A 19447-nucleotide genomic window follows, 5' to 3' on the forward strand; every position below is an offset into this window, starting at 1 on the left:
AAAACTGTTGGATAAAAAGAGGAAGGTGGCCACGAAGGCCAAAATTAAACAAAGACTGTAAAATGCCATGACACCAAGCCGTGTCGTAGGCCTTCTCCAGGTCAAAAAACACTGTTACTTGATGGTGGTGATTGGCGAAGGCCTCACAAATGGAAGATTCTAGGGATAAAAGAGCATCAGTAGTAGACCTCATCTTTCGGAAGCCGTACTGTACCGATGACAAGTACTTCCCCCTCTCCAAGTACCACATGAGTCTTTTACAAATGCAGGATGTCAAAGGTATAGAACGGTAGTTCGTAGCCTGGAGATTATCTTTCCCAGGCTTCGGAAATGGGAGAACAACTGCCACAGCCCAAGAAGATGGAAAGTCACCGGTATGCCAAATCATATTATAAAGATTTAATAAAAAGTTAAAAGCACGGTCAGACATGTGACGCAAAAAGGCATAAGGAATGTCGTCTGGACCAGGAGAAGAGTCATGACACTGAGACAAAGCAGTCCGCAACTCGGAAGCAGAGAAAGGGACATTATAAGACTCTCCTCCAGCGGAAGAAAAATTTATGCCGAGAGATTCCATTCTCTGGCGGTGACGTGCGCCCGGGGCTGCAGGATGTCTCCGGGAAACACTGGCAAAGTGCTCCGCGAAGAGATCGGCGACAGTCCTAGGGTCTGCCACCGTTCGCCCAGCAGACAACAAAACTGGTGGGGGAGGAGCAGAATACTTCCCAGCAATTCGGCGGACTTTGCTAAAGACATCCGTAAAAGGGGTGTGGGCATTAATGGAAGACATATAAGCTTTCCAAGAGGCTCTTTGTGCCTCTTTCAAAATGCGGCGGGCCCGAGCTCGGCAGCGTCGAAAAGCTTCCAGGCACTGCGGATCCCCACGATGTCGCTGGAGACGAGAGAAAGCTGCCCGTTTCGCTTTCACAGCGTTTGTGCATGCTGCATTCCACCAAGGAACGGGACGCTTAGTAAAGCGACCGGACGTCCTAGGGATTGTCTGAAGCTCTGCGGAATGTAAAAAATCAGTAAAATAATCAACAGCCTCAGCACAAGTAGAAAAGTCAGCCAGCGGATGGATACAAGAGCTAAGATCTGTGAATCGAGGCCAATCTGCCTTGTCTAAAACCCAGCATGGGGGCCGGGACTGTGGCTCAGAGTTCACAGATTGTAATAAAATCGGAAAGTGGTCACTACCGTGTAAATCCGGTAGGACCCGCCAATTAAAATCAAGGAAAGAATTAGATGTACACAGAGAAAGATCGATAGCGGTAAAAGTCCCAGTAGGACTGTGGAAATGTGTAACATCCCCAGAATTTAAAATCTCCAATCCCTCATCCTCAATAAAAGACCCGATTAAAACCCCACGAGGATTACTAGCACCTTCATCCCACAATGAGTGACGGCCGTTAAAATCACCCAATAAAAGAATAGGCGGAGTCAGCTGACGCACCAGGCCGTCAAGGGAGATATAAACTGCAAATAGTGTAGGATCGTCCCATAAAAACCTTAACAGCAACCACCTGAAGAGGAGAGTTGAGTTGCAAAGGGACAACAGGTATGTCTTGATGGACATGAATAGCTGTGCCACCGTGGTGGCCCTGGTCAGGGAAAGGAGTACTAAAAAAGGCACGATAGCCAGGAGGACTAGAATAAGTACTATCACCTAGCATAGTCTCTTGTAAAGCTACACAGGCTGGAGAGAACTCCGACAATAAAGCTGGGAGTTCCCCCCACGAGGCGCGAAGGCCGCTACAGTTCCACTGTAGAAGCTTGAAGATGACTATTTAGGTGCAGTGAATGGGCGAGCCTTTTGAATGGGCTGCCCGTGACTCACCTGACTAGAAATAATCAACCGACGAGAAGACACCGGGAGTTGAGATGTACTGGGTCGTTGGACCGCAGCCTTTCGGCCTACCGGTGAGTGATGCGAACTATCATCACTCCTACCGGTCCTCGGAGGACAAGTATCAGGCAGGACTGCACTTTCCGATATAGTGGGTCCACGAGGGATGGCTGTGACAATATCATCAGACGTCTCCATGCAAAGACCGTCCTCATCACAAGAAGCCCGATCTGAGACAGAGAGTGTCACAGGAGGCTGAACAGAAACTAGTGGAGCTACCCTAGTAGAGCGGTCCCTGGAGACTGCTGCTGCTGCTGCTGCTGCTGCTGCTGCTGCTGCTGCTGCTGCTGCTGCTGCTACTACTACTACTACTACTACTACTACTACTACTACTACTACTACTACTACTACTACTTCTTTTACTTCTATTAGGAACATACTACTACAGATACTATTCAATTCATGAATCCTTATATTATGCAATTTTGAAATAACATGATGCCCACCAACTCCCACATGATACTGGACATCATGTGGGGGTTGGTGCTCTGAGGCAGTATAATGTCTTGCAGTGGCGCATGACCGAGAGGTAGTAAAGAGGTTAAAGGTACTGCAGTAGCGTCTGGCCTAGTAAGCAAATCGCATGCTGCTGGAATAACCAAGCTTGTCAAGATTGGGGATACAGGCGAAGTTGGTCATGGGAGGTGGGCCGCACATGAGGACCAGTGTGTCATCACCAGAAGGGTACAGATGCTCTGATATCATGTCAGCACTCACAAAACCACTGCTGTACTTCCATCCTGGACAAGAAAAGTTAAATAATGGTAAAGTTTAAAACATGCTGAGATAAATGCAAAATCAAGAATGTGTAGGATGTACGATATGTTGGGCCGGTCACACCGGCATCACGTCGCCCCTTTGTACTCGGAGGCAGCTGGCTTCGGGACTTTCAGTAAAGGACACGCACTTCCTCCGTGTTTCTCTCAGCCTTCTTACATGGCGCAGTGAGTAAGATCGAGTTTCCTACACTGTACACCATAGCTGGAAGGTCAAGACTATCCAGCCAGACCCCGAGGAGCAGCCGGAGGTCGCCGAGGATCCCTTCAGCTCTAGAGCAGGCACAGAGACTGTTCCTGGCGAAGACTGAACCCATCGCCTCCCTGCAGCAGCAGCTTGTAACGCGGCCTGCTCATCGCCCTACAGCACCGAGGTTGTCAACCCCGGAGAAGTGTGACATAGAGATGTCCACCGCGGCGTTTCGATCTTGGAGGCACTCGATGCAGTGGACCTGAATATGTGGGCACCAGCGGAGGCGGTTTTACACGTTCGTCTCCACTGCACGTCTCCCCAGCAACGTGCCTAGGATGCCAGGTTCACCGCGGACGAGTGGCAGGCCCTGATGGTGAAGGAGGCACTGGATGCAGTCAGCCGCATCGCTCTTCAGACGACCAACCAGGCAGCCGACTGGTGTCGGTTCTTCACAGCAAGCCAGGATCACAGTGAGTACTTTGCAAGGTTAGTGGAGTGTGCGGCGGATTGTGATTTCAAGTGTCCTCATTGTGATAGTGGCTTGGCTGAGTACATGCTACTCCGCAAGCTGGTGAGTGGTTTAGAGAGTGCTGTGCTAAAGGAGGAAGTGTTTCGCCAGTGTGACACGTTCCATGATGTGGATTCCCTGCGCAAGTTTTGTGTAGCATATGAGGCGGCACATAGGGACGCCGCTTCCAGTTCTGGCGGGAAGGCGCGACAGTGGCGGAAGCGACGCCGCTGCCAGACGCACCGCAGGGTGCGGCCCCGTCTCTAGTGGCTGCCGCCCGCCGGCCGCCTCCCAAGCCCCGCTGCGGTAATTGTGGGACTCTGCACAGGCCTGGGAAAGGCGCGTGCCCTGCTAAGGAGCTGGCGTGTTTTAACTGTGGCAAGATTGGACATCTCCGCAGCAGGTGCAAGAGCAAACCCAAGAAGACGGCCGCAGCTGAGGACGTGGAAGCCTCTGGCATAGTAATTGCAGCCATTGGGAAGGCACAGGGCCAGCCGTCAACGATACGCGGAAGGAGGGGACTTTGGCCAGGATCAAAGTGGTACCGGACACAGGGGCGCAGGTGTGCATGGTGGGGCCAGGCCTGCTGGCAGCGCTGGGCATCAAGACGGCATCATTAGAGCGTCGCGGCAACCTCCGCGATGTGGCAAACGTGAGCCTTGAGCCCATGGGCGCATTCCCGTGCCTCATGCGGCATGGCACCGCTTCCCGATGCTACATCTCCTTACAAGCCTGCAAGGACCTGGGCCTGGTGCACGCTGACTTCCCACACCAGCCGGCAACTGTGGCATCGGCTGACGTGGGCGATGCTGCCGCCTCCACTCCAGCTGGCTGCACACCTCCGCGGCCTGTGGAAGAAAACGCGTCACGTCTGGAGGAGTGGCTTCTCCATCACTTCTCTGGCTCAATGTTTAACACGGACAGAAGCCCTCTGCCAGTAATGGAAGGCGAACCGCACGTAATCCACCTCCTCCCAGGCACCAAACCCCACGCCTGCCACATGCCTGCTTCGGTGCCGCGACGCTAGGAGACAGAGGTGAAGAGGCAGCTGGATGAGGATGCCAGAAAAGGGATTCTAGAGCCAGTACCAGTGGGTGAAGCAACAGAATGGTGTTCCAGGATGGTGGTGGTAGCCAAGAAATCGGGCCAGCCGAGGTGCACCATTGACTACCAGAAACTCAACATGGCCTGCAGGAGAGAGACACACCACATCCCCACACCGTTTGACATGGTGTCTGGCATTCCCCATCGCACGTACAAGACCGTCGCTGATGCGCACTGGGGGTTTCACCAAGTAAAGCTACATGAAGACGGCAAAAAACTCACCACGTTTATCACCCCGTGGGGCAGGAATAGATACTGCAGGACTCCCATGGGGCACTGTGCCGCCCCTGACGCCTACACCAGGAGATACGACGTCACCATCGCGGGGATCCCCAGGAAGTTCAAGTGCATAGATGACACCCTGTTGTATGATTCAAGTGTGAAGGATGCTTTCTGGCATGCTTATGATTTGCTGGAAACGTGTGCAAGGAAGGGTGTGACCTTGAAGCCAGAAAAGTTCAAGTTCTGCAGGAGGCAGGTAGACTTCGTTGGGTTCCACGTAGGGTGGGACACTTACAAGCCCACAGAGGAGAGGCTGGCTGCCCTGAGGAGCTTTGACATGCCTCCTCAGCCCTCCCTAACAGACATTCGCTCCTGGCACGGCTTTGTTAACCAGCTAGCGCCCTTCCTGGCCACTGCTCCGATCATGGAGCCATTCAGGGAGCTCCTGCGAAAACTACAAGGAAAAAAGGTATACTGGGACGACAACCTGCAAGACAAGTTTGTACAGGCGAAGGAAGTCATCAGCAAGTTAGCGAAGGAGGGACTTACATTCTATGACAAGAACAGGCCTACGGTGGTGGCGACGGACTGGAGCAAAGTGGGCATTGGCTTTGTGGTTCTGCAGCAACACTGTTTATGCCCCATGAAAGACGCCCCCTTCTGCTATAAGAGTGGGTGGCGCCTGGCATTGTGTGGCAGCCGTCACCTGACGCCCGCTGAAGCAGGCTACGCACCAGTGGAGGACGAGGCTCTGGCTGTAGTGTGGTGCCTCCGCAAAGCCCGCCTGTTTCTTCTCGGGTGCCCAAATCTGCTGATCGTGACTGACCACCGCCCGTTGGTGAAGCTTTTGGAAGACAGGGACCTGAAGGACGTGGTCAACCCGAGGCTGTTTGCCCTGAAGGAGAAGACACTGCAGTACAGGTTCCAGATCAAATACTTGCCCGGCAAGCACAACCACGCGGTAGATTTTTTATCTCGCTACCCTGCACTCTGCGCACCACCAGACATTGTAGATGAAGAGCAGGCCAGCTCTGTGGAGGTAGCGGTAGCAACTGCGACGGTAGCGGCACTCAACAGTGACGAGCAGATTGTGATGGACAGCGCGACGTTGGTGCAGACAGCCGAGCAGGACCCAGACTATCAGCTGTTCGTCGTGAAGGTAACAGCAGGTGAAGGTAACCGCCCGTTGGTGAAGCTCTTGGGAGACAGGGACCTGAAGGACGTGGTCAACCCGAGGTTGTTTGCCCTGAAGGAGAAGACACTGCAGTACAGGTTCCAGATCAAATACTTGCCCGGCAAGCACAACCACGCGGTAGATTTTTTATCTCGCTACCCTGCACTCTGCGCACCACCAGACATTGTGGATGAAGAGCAGGCCAGCTCTGTGGAGGTAGCGGTAGCAACTGCGACGGTAGCGGCACTCAACAGTGACGAGCAGATTGTGATGGACAGCGCGACGTTGGTGCAGACAGCCGAGCAGGACCCAGACTATCAGCTGTTCGTCGTGAAGGTAACAGCAGGGGACTGGAACCCACACTGGGCGCAGGAGGCGGCCTGTTTGCGTCAGTTCTATGCAGTGAGGGACAGGCTGGCAGTGTCGCAAGGCCTGGTGACTTACACCTATGAGCAGGGGGCAGTGCATCTGGTGATACCAGCAGCGCTGAGACACCGTGTGGCAGCAAACCTTCACGCTGGCCACCAAGGGCTGGACAGGATGTTAAGGAGGGCTAGGCAGGCTGTGTATTGGCCGGGCATGGAAGGCGATCTGCAGCACCACAGAGACTCCTGCTCCGTCTGCAACGCACACTCACCCTCGCAGCCCGCCGAGCCCCTTATCCCCAAGCCCCCACCCCAGTACCCCTTCCAACACACCGTGGCTGACCTGTTCCAGCTTGAGGGTCAGGTGTACCTGGCTTATGCCGACAGACTCACTAGCTGGCTTGAAATAGCACACTTCGTCAGCGGCGCCACTTTCAGCAAGCTTGTATCTGTACTGAGGCGATACTTCAGTCGGTGGGGTGCCCCTGAGTCAGTCTCCACGGACGGGGGTACCAATCTAACCAGCGAGATGTGTAACTTCTTTGGGAGGTGGGGAGTGGAGCAGAGAGTCGCCTCTGCTCACTTTCCACAGTCAAATGGGCGGGCTGAGGCTGCTGTAAAGTCCGCTAAGAGGTTGCTGCGGGCCAACACGCTAGCTGGGGGAAGCCTGGACGCTGACAGAGCTGCAGTGGCTTTGCTCCAGTACCTAAACACGCCTCTGCGGGGCGTAAACAAGTCACCAGCTCAACTGGCCATGGGCAGGCAGCTACGCGATGGTGTGCTAGTGCACCACCAGCACTACAAGGTGGACATTTGTTGGCGGCAGGCACTACGGGCAAGAGAGCGTGAAGCAGCGCGGCAGCAGGAGACATGAGCCGACAGGCAGGGGACGCCAAGAACCCTCCTCCTCTCGCGCTCGGCTCACAGGTATGGGTTCAGGAGCCGTCTAAGAGGAAGTGGGACAGACGTGGTGTTGTCACTGAAGTGTGGCCGCACCGTCAGTACACACTCAAGCTAGAAGGGAGTGGGCGGCTCACATTACGCAACCGCCGGCATTTGCGGCCAATCCAAGGTGCTTCACTGGCCCCGGCGGGCACCACCGCCTCCCCTTCCCCACCTGAGCCCTGCCCCACCGCTCAACAGGACACCGTGTCCCGCCCGACAAAACGCATCAGGCAGCCGCCATGGATGGCAGACTACGTCTCTGGCACGCACTCACAATGAATGTTGTGTGTTTGCGTGTATGTATTAACCTAGTTGTAATTTTACAGGGCCTGGGTATCATACTCGTGTGGCCCCGTCTCCATATCTACACACATCCAACCTTCCTTTAAAACTATGCACACTCCTCGCTGACACCACCTCCTCACTCAAACTATTCCACACCTCCACACATCTTTGTGGGAAACTATATTTCTTCACATCCTTCAAGCATATTCCCTGGGCTATCTTTTTACTATGCGATCTCGTAGTTCTATTTAAATTTTCCTCTCTCAACATCATTTGCTCATTATCCACTTCATCCAGACCGTTCAACAGTTTATAAACCTGTATTAAATCTCCTCTTTCTCTTCTTTGTTCCAAGGAAAGCAAATTCATTTCTTTTAATCTCTCCTCATAGGTCATTTCTGCCAATTCCGGAACCATTTTTGTTGCCATTCTCTGCAATCTCTCCAACTTCCTTATATGCTTCTTTTTATAAGGGGACCAAACCACCCCAGCATATTCCAATCTTGGTCTAATTACCGTACTAATTAATTTCTTCATCATATCTTTATCCATATAATGAAAGGCTAATCCAATATTTCTAATCAGATTATATGTTTCTCCAAACATCTTGTCAATATGAGCCTCAAACTACCCATGGTCTTATATTATCACTCCCAAATCCTTTTCCTTTTCCACCTTTTTCAACACTACTCCTTCACCCATTTTATATGACCCTCTTGGCCGTCTTCCACTCTTCCCCATCTCCATCACGTGACTTTTGCTCAGATTAAATTCCATCTCCCACCTCTTGCTCCACTCCCAAATCCTATCCAGATCTGCCTGTAAAATTTCACAATCTTCTTCACACTTCACACACCTACACAACTTCGCATCATCCGCAAACAAATTAATATAACTGTTTACTCCCTCTGGCATATCATTAATATAGACAAGGAAAAGTATTGGTGCCAGCACTGAACCTTGTGGGACTCCACTCTCCACCACCAACCAGTCCGACTTTGCATCCCTTATTACCGTTCTCATCTCCCTCCATCTCAAGTAGTTTTCCATCCACTTTAACACTTTTCCCTTCAGTCCTCCATAAATCTCTAATTTCCATAGCAGTCTCATGTGCGGTATCTTGTCAAAAGCTTTTTTTAATTCCAAATATACACAGTCCATCCATCCCTCTCTCTCTTGTATTTTATCAACCACTCTCGAATAAAAGCTCAGTAGATTTTTTACACATGACCTCCCTTTCCTAAAGCCAAATTGATGATCCGATAATAACTTATGATCCTCCAGGAACCGTATCCAATATTCTTTTATCACCCTCTCACAAATCTTACCGATCACACTTGTTTAAAGACACAGGTCTATAGTTAAGAGGCTCTTCCTTACTGCCTCCCTTATAAATGGGCACCACTTCAGCTCTTTTCCACTCTACCGGTACTTCCCCGGTTTCTAATGAGCACCTTATAATATCATATAATGGATCTATCAATTCTTCTCTACATTCCTTTAATAATTTGCCTGAAACTTCATCTGGTCCCATCGCTTTATCATCTTTAAGTTCCTCCAACATTTTATATAACTCCTTTTTAGGTATCTTAATGTCATCCATGTGCACATTTCTTTCTACATTCTGAGGCTTTACAAACATTGTTTCTTTAGTAAATACTTGTTGAAACCTATTATTTAGCAATTCCGCAATATTCTTAGGGTCATCTACTATCCCTTGCTCTCCTTTTAACCTTTCAATGGATTCTCTCTTTTTAAGTTTACCATTTATGAACCTGTAAAACAATTTTGGATATTCCTTACTCTTGTCTACAATATCTTTTTCAAATTTTCTTTCTTCCTCCTCCTTACCCTCACATACTCATTTCTCGCCACTCTATAATTCTCCTTATTTAGTATATTCCTGCTCTTTTTCCATCTTTTCCAAGCCACATCTCTCTTTTCTTTAGCCTTAAAACAAGTTGCATTAAACCAATCCTTTCTTCCTTCCTCTCTCGGTTTATACTTTGGTACAAATTTCATAACTCCTTCTTTATAATATTTCATAAAAATCTCATATTATTTTTACACTTCTCTGATTTATAATATCTCCCAATATAATGTTCTGAAATAGTTTTTCAAACTTTCTGTGTCCATCTTTCTATAATTCAATCTACCACTCCTGTATGTCTCATCTTTCTTTCGCTGTGTTATTGCCATCTGCATTTCCATAACCACATGATCACTCTTCCCCAATGGACATTTGTATTGTATATCCCCACATAGGTACACTTCTCGTGTTAACACCAAATCCAGTCTAGCCGGTTCATCATATCTATATCTAGTATTTTTTTTTTACCCTATGTTCATCATATTTTCCATCATTAGATTAAGGAATCTCTCTCCCCATCCTTCCTCTCCAACACCACTTACTAGATTTTCCCAGTCCACCTCCTTACAATTAAAATATCCTACTAGTATCACCTTTCTTTTTACAGTTAATACACTTTCCAAACTCTGTAAAGTATCCTTGATCATATTGTCGTATTCCCTTAAGTAAGGTTATAAAAAAAAAAGTAAAAGGCAGGCAGAGATAAAACTAGGTAGAGCTGGGAGTAAAGATCCCAAAAAAATATATAGTTATTACAAGGTCAGTGATAAAAGAAATAAGGATAGGATTGGACCACTCAGAAAAGATGGTGTAGTAGTGGATCAAAATGAAGACATAGTAGAATTACTGAATGAACAATTTTCTTCAGTATTTACTAGGGAAAGAATAAGAAATCCTGTTACAAACAGTGCGACGAGTAGTTTAAGAGCTTTAGAAAATATTGATATAAAACCGAGAATTATTAAGAAATTTATTCTTGAACTAGACGATAGCAAAGCTAGTGGTCCTGATGAGCTACATGCCAGAGTACTTAGGGAGGGTGTAGACAGTATTTCTGAAGCACTTAAGTTAATCTTTGAAAGATCACTTAGGTTTGCTGAGATACCTCAGGACTGGAAGTTAGCTAATGTTACACCAATATTTAAAAAAGGTAGGAAGGATGATGCGAATAATTATAGACCAATCAGTTTAACTAGTATAGTATGTAAGATACTAGAGAAAATCATTAAGGGTAGTATTTGGGAGCATTTAAATGAGAATAGATTAATTAGAGATACCCAACATGGCTTTAGATCAGGGAGGTCCTGTCTTACAAATTTGCTTGATATCTTAGAATATATTACCAAGGAGTTAGATTATGGAAATAGCATAGATGTTATATATCTAGATTTTAGCAAGGCGTTTGATAAGGTACCGCATAGGAGGCTAGTGTACAAATTGAGACTACATGGGATAGGGGGTAGGTTAGTTGATTGGATTAGTGAATGGCTTTCTGATAGGAAACAGAGAGTAGTATTAAATGGGGCAATGTCTGAGTGGAAGGAAGTGGTTAGTAGGGTACCCCAAGGATCAGTGCTAGGACCTATTCTTTTCTTGGTGTACATTAACGATTTAGATATAGGAATTAGTAGCAAAGTATCAAAGTTTGCAGATGATACTAAGATAGCATGTGCAGTACAGGGTGAAAAGGACAATTACAGAATACAATGAGACCTGGACAGGCTGATAGCATGGGAAGACAGGTGGTAGATGGAGTTTAATTCTAAAAAGTGTCAGGTTATGCATTTAGGTAAAGACAACACAAACTTTAGCTATGAAATGGAAGGATGTTGGCTAGAGGCAGTAGAGGAGGGAAAGGATTTAGGAGTAGTGATAGACAGAACTATGAAATTTTCAAAGCAATGTTTAGAAGCAAGAAATAGGGCAAATAGGATCCTGGGTTTTATAAATAGAAATGTTAGTTATAAAAGTAAGGAAGTGGTGCATAGCTTATATAATTCCTATGTTAGGCCCCATTTAAAGTATTGCATACAGGCCTGGTCACCCCATTATAGGCAGGATATCAACATGTTAGAAGCAGTTCAGAGAAGAGCAACTAGGATGATACCAGCATTAAAGCGCCTGGAGTATAGAGATAGATTAAAGGAATTAAACATGTTTTCATTTGAGAGGAGATGTATAAGAGGGGATATGATAGAGTTATTTAAAATGTTCTCAGATACAAACTACATAGATGTGAGATCTTTCTTTACCTTAGAGGAGGGAAGTAGGACTAGAAATCATGGCAGGAAGATTAGAAAGCAAGGCTGAAGGTTAGATATAAGAAAATATTTCTTTAGTCATAGAGTGGTAGATTTCTGGAATGCATTGCCAGAGAAGGTTGTAAATAGCACTAGTTGGACCAAGTTTAAAAACAGATTAGATAAGCACTTAAATTTATTAGATTTATAATTATGTATAGCGCTGCATGATAGTTTTTATAAGAAATTTACTATAGTTAAACAAGATATGATCCCCATGTATGGGGATCACAGATTGTAGAGGAATTCGCTGCAGAACTTAGCCCTGTTAATGGGCCAAATATTTAGAATTAGTATATAATGTATTGTGTACTTGTAAGTGTATCTTTAAGTACTGATGACGAGGTTGCTGTGCGACTGATACAGGATAACCTAGGTGGGCCCTGGTGGCCCTTTGTTATCCTATTATTTATGTTATGTTATGTTATTCATGCATTAGGAACAGTCAGACAGAACAGACTACAAGAATGTAACCTCATTGATGACAAGTCTCTGAAAAAAATTTGGACGTGGGGCTTATGAAGAGAAATGTGGGTCAGTAGGAGTGGATGTTACTGTTCTAAAATTGAATGACACAAAATGTGTGACATTCATCACCAAATATGCAGGAGGAGATCCCTGTAGTACTGTTGAAAGATGGGACAAGAAAGAAAAAAAGTTGTATCAGTGGCATGCCCAAATATTGTGATGGAGTACAACAAGTTCATGGGTGGTGTGGATTTATTGGATGGCCTTGTAGCATACTATCGCATCAAACTAAGATCAAAGAAGTACTACATGAGATTTTTTTTTTCCGTTTTCTTGATATGGTAACTGTCAACTGCTGGCTACTGTATAGGTGTGATGCCAAAAGTCTTGGATTGCCAGAAAAAAAAAGGAGTGGATTCACTAGAATATAGATCAGAGATTGCAGAAAGCCTTCTGAAATGCAAGAAAGATGGGACTAAGAAAAGAGGACGTCCAAGTTCCTCTGAAGTGGAAATGAAGCTGACCGCCAAGAAAAAAAAGAGGGCCGACTACATGAACTCCAACAATGGATGTCGGAAATGATGGTGTTGGTCACTGGCCACTTCTTTCAGAGCGTCAGAGATGCAAGTTCCCTGGGTGTAAATCCAAAGCAACAATCAAATGTCAGAAGTGTGAAGTTAATTTGTGCCTCAATAAAACATCTAATTGCTTCTTCAGATTTCACACAAAGTTTCTATAAGTTCCTATAAGTGTGTTCCCCAAATACTCGTATAAATTTTCAATGGACAAAAAAGTAAGTTTTTTTTCAGTTTTTTTTTATTTTCTTTTCATATTCATGAACAATTTTGTATGTTCACAGCAAACTGAACACATAAAACCAGGAAAGGAAGATGAAATGTAATTTTTTTTTTTTTTTGGAAACAAAGGACTAATGTGGCATATAGGGGACAAAACTTAAATCTATATCAATTGAACACATTTCTATGTTATTTTTCATGATATGAGTAGTTATTCATAAATAAATGTGGAAAACTACTTCATGCGTACATAAGTTTTGGTCCAAAAGAGGCTAGGAGTCAAATTTTGAAACTTGCCCTTTATGCTTGGATTTAGAAGGGGGGGCAGTAACATCCTGCCCGCTGAGTCGGAAGGACGCTTTTTCACACTCCGCTTGTTTACATGAGTGGCAGCCCCTACAAGCAGAAATCAGAAGTGATTTGGAGTGATCACGCCTTCTCAGTGGCTACTGAGGGAGGTCTAGGCCCGTTTTGCCAGCAAGAAATAGGCCTTGAGATTGAAAATAAGCACCCCTGCCGCGGCTTGTTGGTACCCACCGCCACAACAAAGCCTGCCGAGTTCCACGTAGACCCAGCACGAAGGACTATGCCAGTCGAGGACGCTGCTGTGGTGGGTAAGATTGGCATCTGGGAGCCGGTGAACAATAACAATAACAAAAAAAAAACCCACTGCAGGTTCAACTGGTGAGGATATGCAAAGGGGGCACTTAAGAAGCTATTTAATAATCCAATAACAAAACACACATGAAAATGACATACACATATAGATATAACACACAAATAAATATAACAATAAAGAACCCAACTTAACAATACCTAACAATAATACAAATCCTATATGGAGGCAATGTGGAAAAAACGGGACGAGGGGAAGTGATACTTATGAGGTGTCGCAGTGGTGAAGTGCTGGGTGATGTGGATCCCACGGTATTCCAAGAGGCGTTGTGTTCACTGGTTGAGACCTTGACCTCGACTGACTTCCAAAAATCAGGGAGCTCGCTAACACTTCCGCTTGAGTCGAATGGGGCCGCGTGAATCCTACTTCGGGACAGGAGCGGGGCTTCATGAGACGGTGACGTGGAGGGGAGGTGGAGAGCTGGCGAACGAGGTAGCAAGTGGAGGAGGTGATGGTAGTGGAGTATGTTACGGGTGGGCCGTAACAATAAGAAACAATAGATAATAGGGGGGGGGATGCGGGATGTGATCCAAAAATAAATTCGTACAAAATACTATTTATTTGACAAAATTAACATGTTTTTATTATTTACCATTCTAAATACTAGTAGTGTATTTAAAGTCAAGGGAAAAACAAGAATAATAAGAGAAAGCAAAAAATTATAAGAGAAAACGACAAAACAAAGAATACGTAAACACAACACTCACTGCGTCACTTCCTTCACCAGTCACACCACAGTCAGTCACCATCTTCCTCTGAGCTTTTCCACTTTATCAAAAATCGACTTATCAAAAATAACCCCACAGCAAAAAAGTAAACACTAGTAGAAAAATAAACGCAGGACTCCAATGTCTTCACCCCTCACAAGCACACGCCATCGCTGTCCATCCCCTAGTCAAGGATGTCATCATCCACTTGTACTTTCTCTGCTTCCACCGCTTCCACGGGATCGTCCACATCCTCTTCTGGTACTGCATCTTCCACTGGTGTTTTCTTGAAAAATTACGGCATGGTGGTCTGGTGCTTTTTCTTGGAAAATTTTTTTTGCATCACTGTGTAGCAGAAGAGTGCGTCCATGGCAGCGGAGCTCCCACCTATCGGCCAGCTGCGGAACCCTTGGGCACGCAGTTTGAAATTGCGTCTGGCGCTCAGTTTGAAAATGCGGTTGGGCCAAATCGCGTATAAGGAAACTGATTGTGCAAATTTAATTAATTATAATATTTTTTCTGTCGCCTATTAACAAAGACGCGTAAATTAAACACGCATAAATCAAGAGTTACCTGTATGTATTTAAAAAAAAAAAAAAAAAAAACTGCCAATATGGTCCAAAAAATAAGGTTAGTATCTGACTAGTCTGTTATTGAATTGAATCGATTACTGCAAAGTCCCTTATTATGAGGTACTATCAAGGGTCACAGTCATGTAGGGAGATTTTATTTTGTATTATCTTTCTGAGTATGTGGCAAACACAGAAGTAATCCTTAACTTTGTTTTTATAGAGTTTCAGCCGTGCAGTCTTTCCTTGTTTGTGGGACAGGTAGATCAGGAATGTCTGCTTTCTCCCATGAGGGCATGAAACAGATATTATCATGTGACCTTATCATTCCATTCAAGAAATCCTTTTGTGTGGATACAGGATCATCAGTGAGCAATCTCTTATCTTCAAGATAATATTCAGATGGTCCATAAGTCTTTTCATGAAGCCTTCTGCTTGTTGTTTAAGGTCTGGGCCCATGATATTCAAGGCATTGCCACATATTTGCTTCTCTGGAAGAAAAAGTCTGTCCCTTCCATATTAGAAGCAGCCTGCTGGAAGACTCATTCTGTGTTTGTGCATTATTGCCTATGGAACATTTAGAGAACAGGAGGAATTTAGCAGCTTGGCTCTTCACAGCACATCCATCTTTCAGTCAGTTGTTGCCTAAAGTCAGGGTTTGATTGGTTGGTTTCATGGACTATGGCTTAGTATCCCCCAAAAGGACACCGTGCTCTAACAGTATGATGAAGGGCCATACTTGAATCACTTCCTTGTGCTTTTCTCGCTTCCCTTGCACCTACCATATGTTAGACTGGGGCCAAGTGATGACCAAAGGAAAGTAGTCCCTCAGATTATTAGTGGTTCCTCTTGATCATCGTGGATATAGATGGCAGTCCACCCTTTGTATTCTCTTATGTCTCAGGATCTTCACAATGTGATATTTTACAGAGTTATGGTGTGAACCATTCACCCTTCTCATATTCTACTCCAGTGGTATATCCCACTTCCTATAATGTAGGAATCTACTAATATAAGAGCCAGTATGTAAGAATGTGAAACAAGTACCATTTTAAAATGTATTTCCATTTTCCTTTTTCTTATATACGTACCCTTCCATTTTCCTTTCTCTTTGCCATGAGTAAAGAATGATGGTCTTAGCTGAGGGAAGTAGGATTACCAATGAGTTACTAGAGGTTGCCATGGTGTGGAATACCGATAAAATTGTTATGAATGTAGGATCAGATATTTATGTAGTGAAAAGCATATAAATGCTAATATAAGAAGCAGGTAGGTAAAAAAATACATGGTATTTCTGAAAATGGTATTTAGATAAAGAAGCATATTTAAGTGTTTTATGAATTAAGTTACAATTATCTACAGTGATATATATTAACCCCTTCAACACGATGATGTGCCATCAGAGTACTTGTAACATAACTGATTATGTGTATATTGCATCATGGCTGCTTTATGCTAAGATGGTATGTTTTTTTTTTTTTTTTCTTCCAGATACTTTATGAGATCTATCAGAATGTAGGTTGTATATGATGGCTTCCTTAATTTTCATCATTATAACAAAGATGTATGATTCACTTATACCAGAATAAGTACTGATGCACCGTGCCGGAAATAATTCTATTTTATTTGTTTTTCTGTGGTACCAATAGATCAGTTTACTATAAAAAGAATGTTTTCTTTCATTTGTTATCTTTAGAAAATTGCCAAGAGAAGGCAATCTACTACTATAATTTTTTTCTCTATTTTTTTTTTTTTTATCTTTTTTTATTACATGTACCAAGTATAAAAAATCACTTACCATCATCATTATTTTTGTAGAGAGAGAGAGAGAGAGAGAGAGAGAGAGAGAGAGAGAGAGAATGTTTCTTCAATCAAGTATTGCCTAATCCCCACCCAGCCCAAATATGGGGCTGGGAGGTGTTGTGTGTTGCCTAGAGTGAAGAAGTTAATTTCTGGGTTGGTGAACTGGTTGTTGAAGACAAATTTCATGTGTAAGGATTGCATATTCTTTTACAATGTTTGTTATCTTCTGAAATTTGAAAATTTCAATGAAAATTTTATATCCACAATTTGTTAATTTAGTATAATGTTCCATTAGATAAATTTAATATCATCCTTAAAGAGGGCTGAGAGAAACACGGAGGAAGTGCGTGTCCTTTACTGAGAGTCCCGAGGCCATTTGCCTCCGAGTACAAAGGGGCGACGTGATGCCGGTGTGACCAGCCCAACATATCGTACATCCTACATCTCCCCCCCAAGATAATACAATGGGCATGAAAATGAACAGTGTAGGATCTGACAAAATAAATACAGAGATTTCTTTGAACATCAGTAAGACAGACCCGTACATAAGAAAATAAACAAATCAACAAAAAAGAAAAAGAACACAATGACTCCTGTGAAGCACACATGCACGCAAACACACAAGCACCCATGCACGCACACACGCACACACATAAAGAAAAATTGGATAAGTGTAGATATGGAGACGGGACCACATGAGCATAAAGCCCAGGCCCTGTAAAACTACAACAAGGTAAATACAGCTAGATAAATAAATACACGACAGAGCGGGAACCACACAAAGTCCAGCCATAACAGCCGCCAACGCATCCCACCACACACACGTAGCTACCAGGCCTGGGCCCCAGTGCACACCACCACACACCCACATGCTCCCAGGAAGAGTGAAATAAAATGGATAGACCGGTAAGAAATAAGTTACCAAATTCAAAATATGCCGATGAGGCCCAGGGAGCAAAACCGAAAGTGGCCAGTCAAAACATGAGTCCATCTTCAACAGGAGCAACAATGCAAGGTAGACTGGTAATGTTGGAGAAGAGATTTGAGGAGTTGGTGAAGGAATTAAATGTTCAGAGGAGTGAGGAGGAGCAGGATAGAGAATTCCACAAGGCTTTGAAGGAAAGAGTTAAGAGACTGGAGGAAAATGAAAAACGATTGGTGGATGAGAATGCACACTTGAGAGTGGAGGTTGAAAAATACAAGAGATGGTTGGAAGAGAAAATGGAGAGAGTAGTAAAGGAGAAAGATGACTTTAAGGAAATGATCAATGAGCAGAATGAAAGGTTTGAAAGGTAGTGGGAACTGAAGAAAACACAATGGACTGAGTCGAGGGAAGCAGAGATGGTTGGATTACAAGAAATAATTAAAGATCAGTTGAAGGAAGACAAAAAAGAAAGGTCTAAGGAACTGGTTAATGTAATGAAGAATAAGGAAACATTGATAAGAGAAATAGCAGAAAAGAAGAAGAGTGTGTTAATATTTGGGATGAAAGAACAAAATATAACATATAAGCCTAAGAGAATTAAGGAAGAATTAAAAACGGTAAGAGATCTGTTCAAAAATCTAAATGATGATGAAAAAAAAGACCTACAAGAAGAAGTGGAAGAGATCCATAGACTGGGTCCGTATAAGGAGGGAGTAAGGAGACCGATTAAAGTACAGGCAACCCCCGTTTAACGAAGGTTCACACAACGAAATTTCGCTACAACATAGGTTTAATTTTACTACCATCTGCTCGTTTAACGAACACCAAACTCGCTTTAACGAAGTTTTATCCAGGTAATTTTTTCCAAATTTGAAAGCCCCACCATATCATGCAAGCTGACAGGCTTTTGAATAAATCAGGAGCTGCTGGTACTAAGGCCTGCCTCAGGAGAAATCCTGAGACACCTGTAGAATAAAGATCAAGATCAAGCCTCTCATGGACAACACAGGGGCTGCCGATACAAAGGCCTGACTCAAGAAATTCTGCATCACCTGTAGCATCAAGATCAAGATCATGCACACCACTCACTCCCCAGTCAAAACATAACAGCATCACCAGCAGCTCATCTTTCCTAGTTCAACTTACCACCAATACGCCCTGCAATGTGGCCTAACGTTCCTAAGAAGACCAGGAAGTGTCTTACTCTTGAAGTGAAGCTGGGTATTATTCACAGACACGAGAGAGGCCAGAAAACTAATAACATTGTTGGCCACCATCTACTGTCTACTATTTTCAACTCACCAGACTCTATTAAGAAGGCTGGTGAGACCGTATATGTGGCCTAACGTTCCTAAGAAGACCAGGAAGTGTCTTACTCTTGAAGTGAAGCTGGGTATTATTCACAGACACGAGAGAGGCCAAAAAACTAATAACATTGTTGGCCACCATCTACTGTCTACTATTTTCAAGTCAGCAGACTCTATTAAGAAGGCTGGTGAGACCGTATCTTCCTCGCAAGCTAAAAGAACCACCTGAAGTCGTGACTCTACAATGGATAGAATGGAAAGCCTTGTGGAAATGTGGTACATAAGTTTTGTATGCTGTACCATGATGCGCACTTTGTTTACATTCCACAGGTTGCCGGCTAGTGTCTTTCCCGTTTCACTCTCCTTCCCTTCATAAAGTTAAGATCATCAACATTATAAGTTACGTACATACATACATTAGTGTACATTAATTATAATGACTTAAATTAAACTACCTAAATGTTTAACTTCATAATTTTTACTTTCATTAAACCTTTTACTGTACTATGGTGCACTCTCGCTTTGCTTACTCTCAATGGAAGTTCAA

Source organism: Portunus trituberculatus, chromosome 31 (assembly GCF_017591435.1).
Source record: "Portunus trituberculatus isolate SZX2019 chromosome 31, ASM1759143v1, whole genome shotgun sequence".
NCBI lineage: Eukaryota > Metazoa > Arthropoda > Malacostraca > Decapoda > Portunidae > Portunus > Portunus trituberculatus.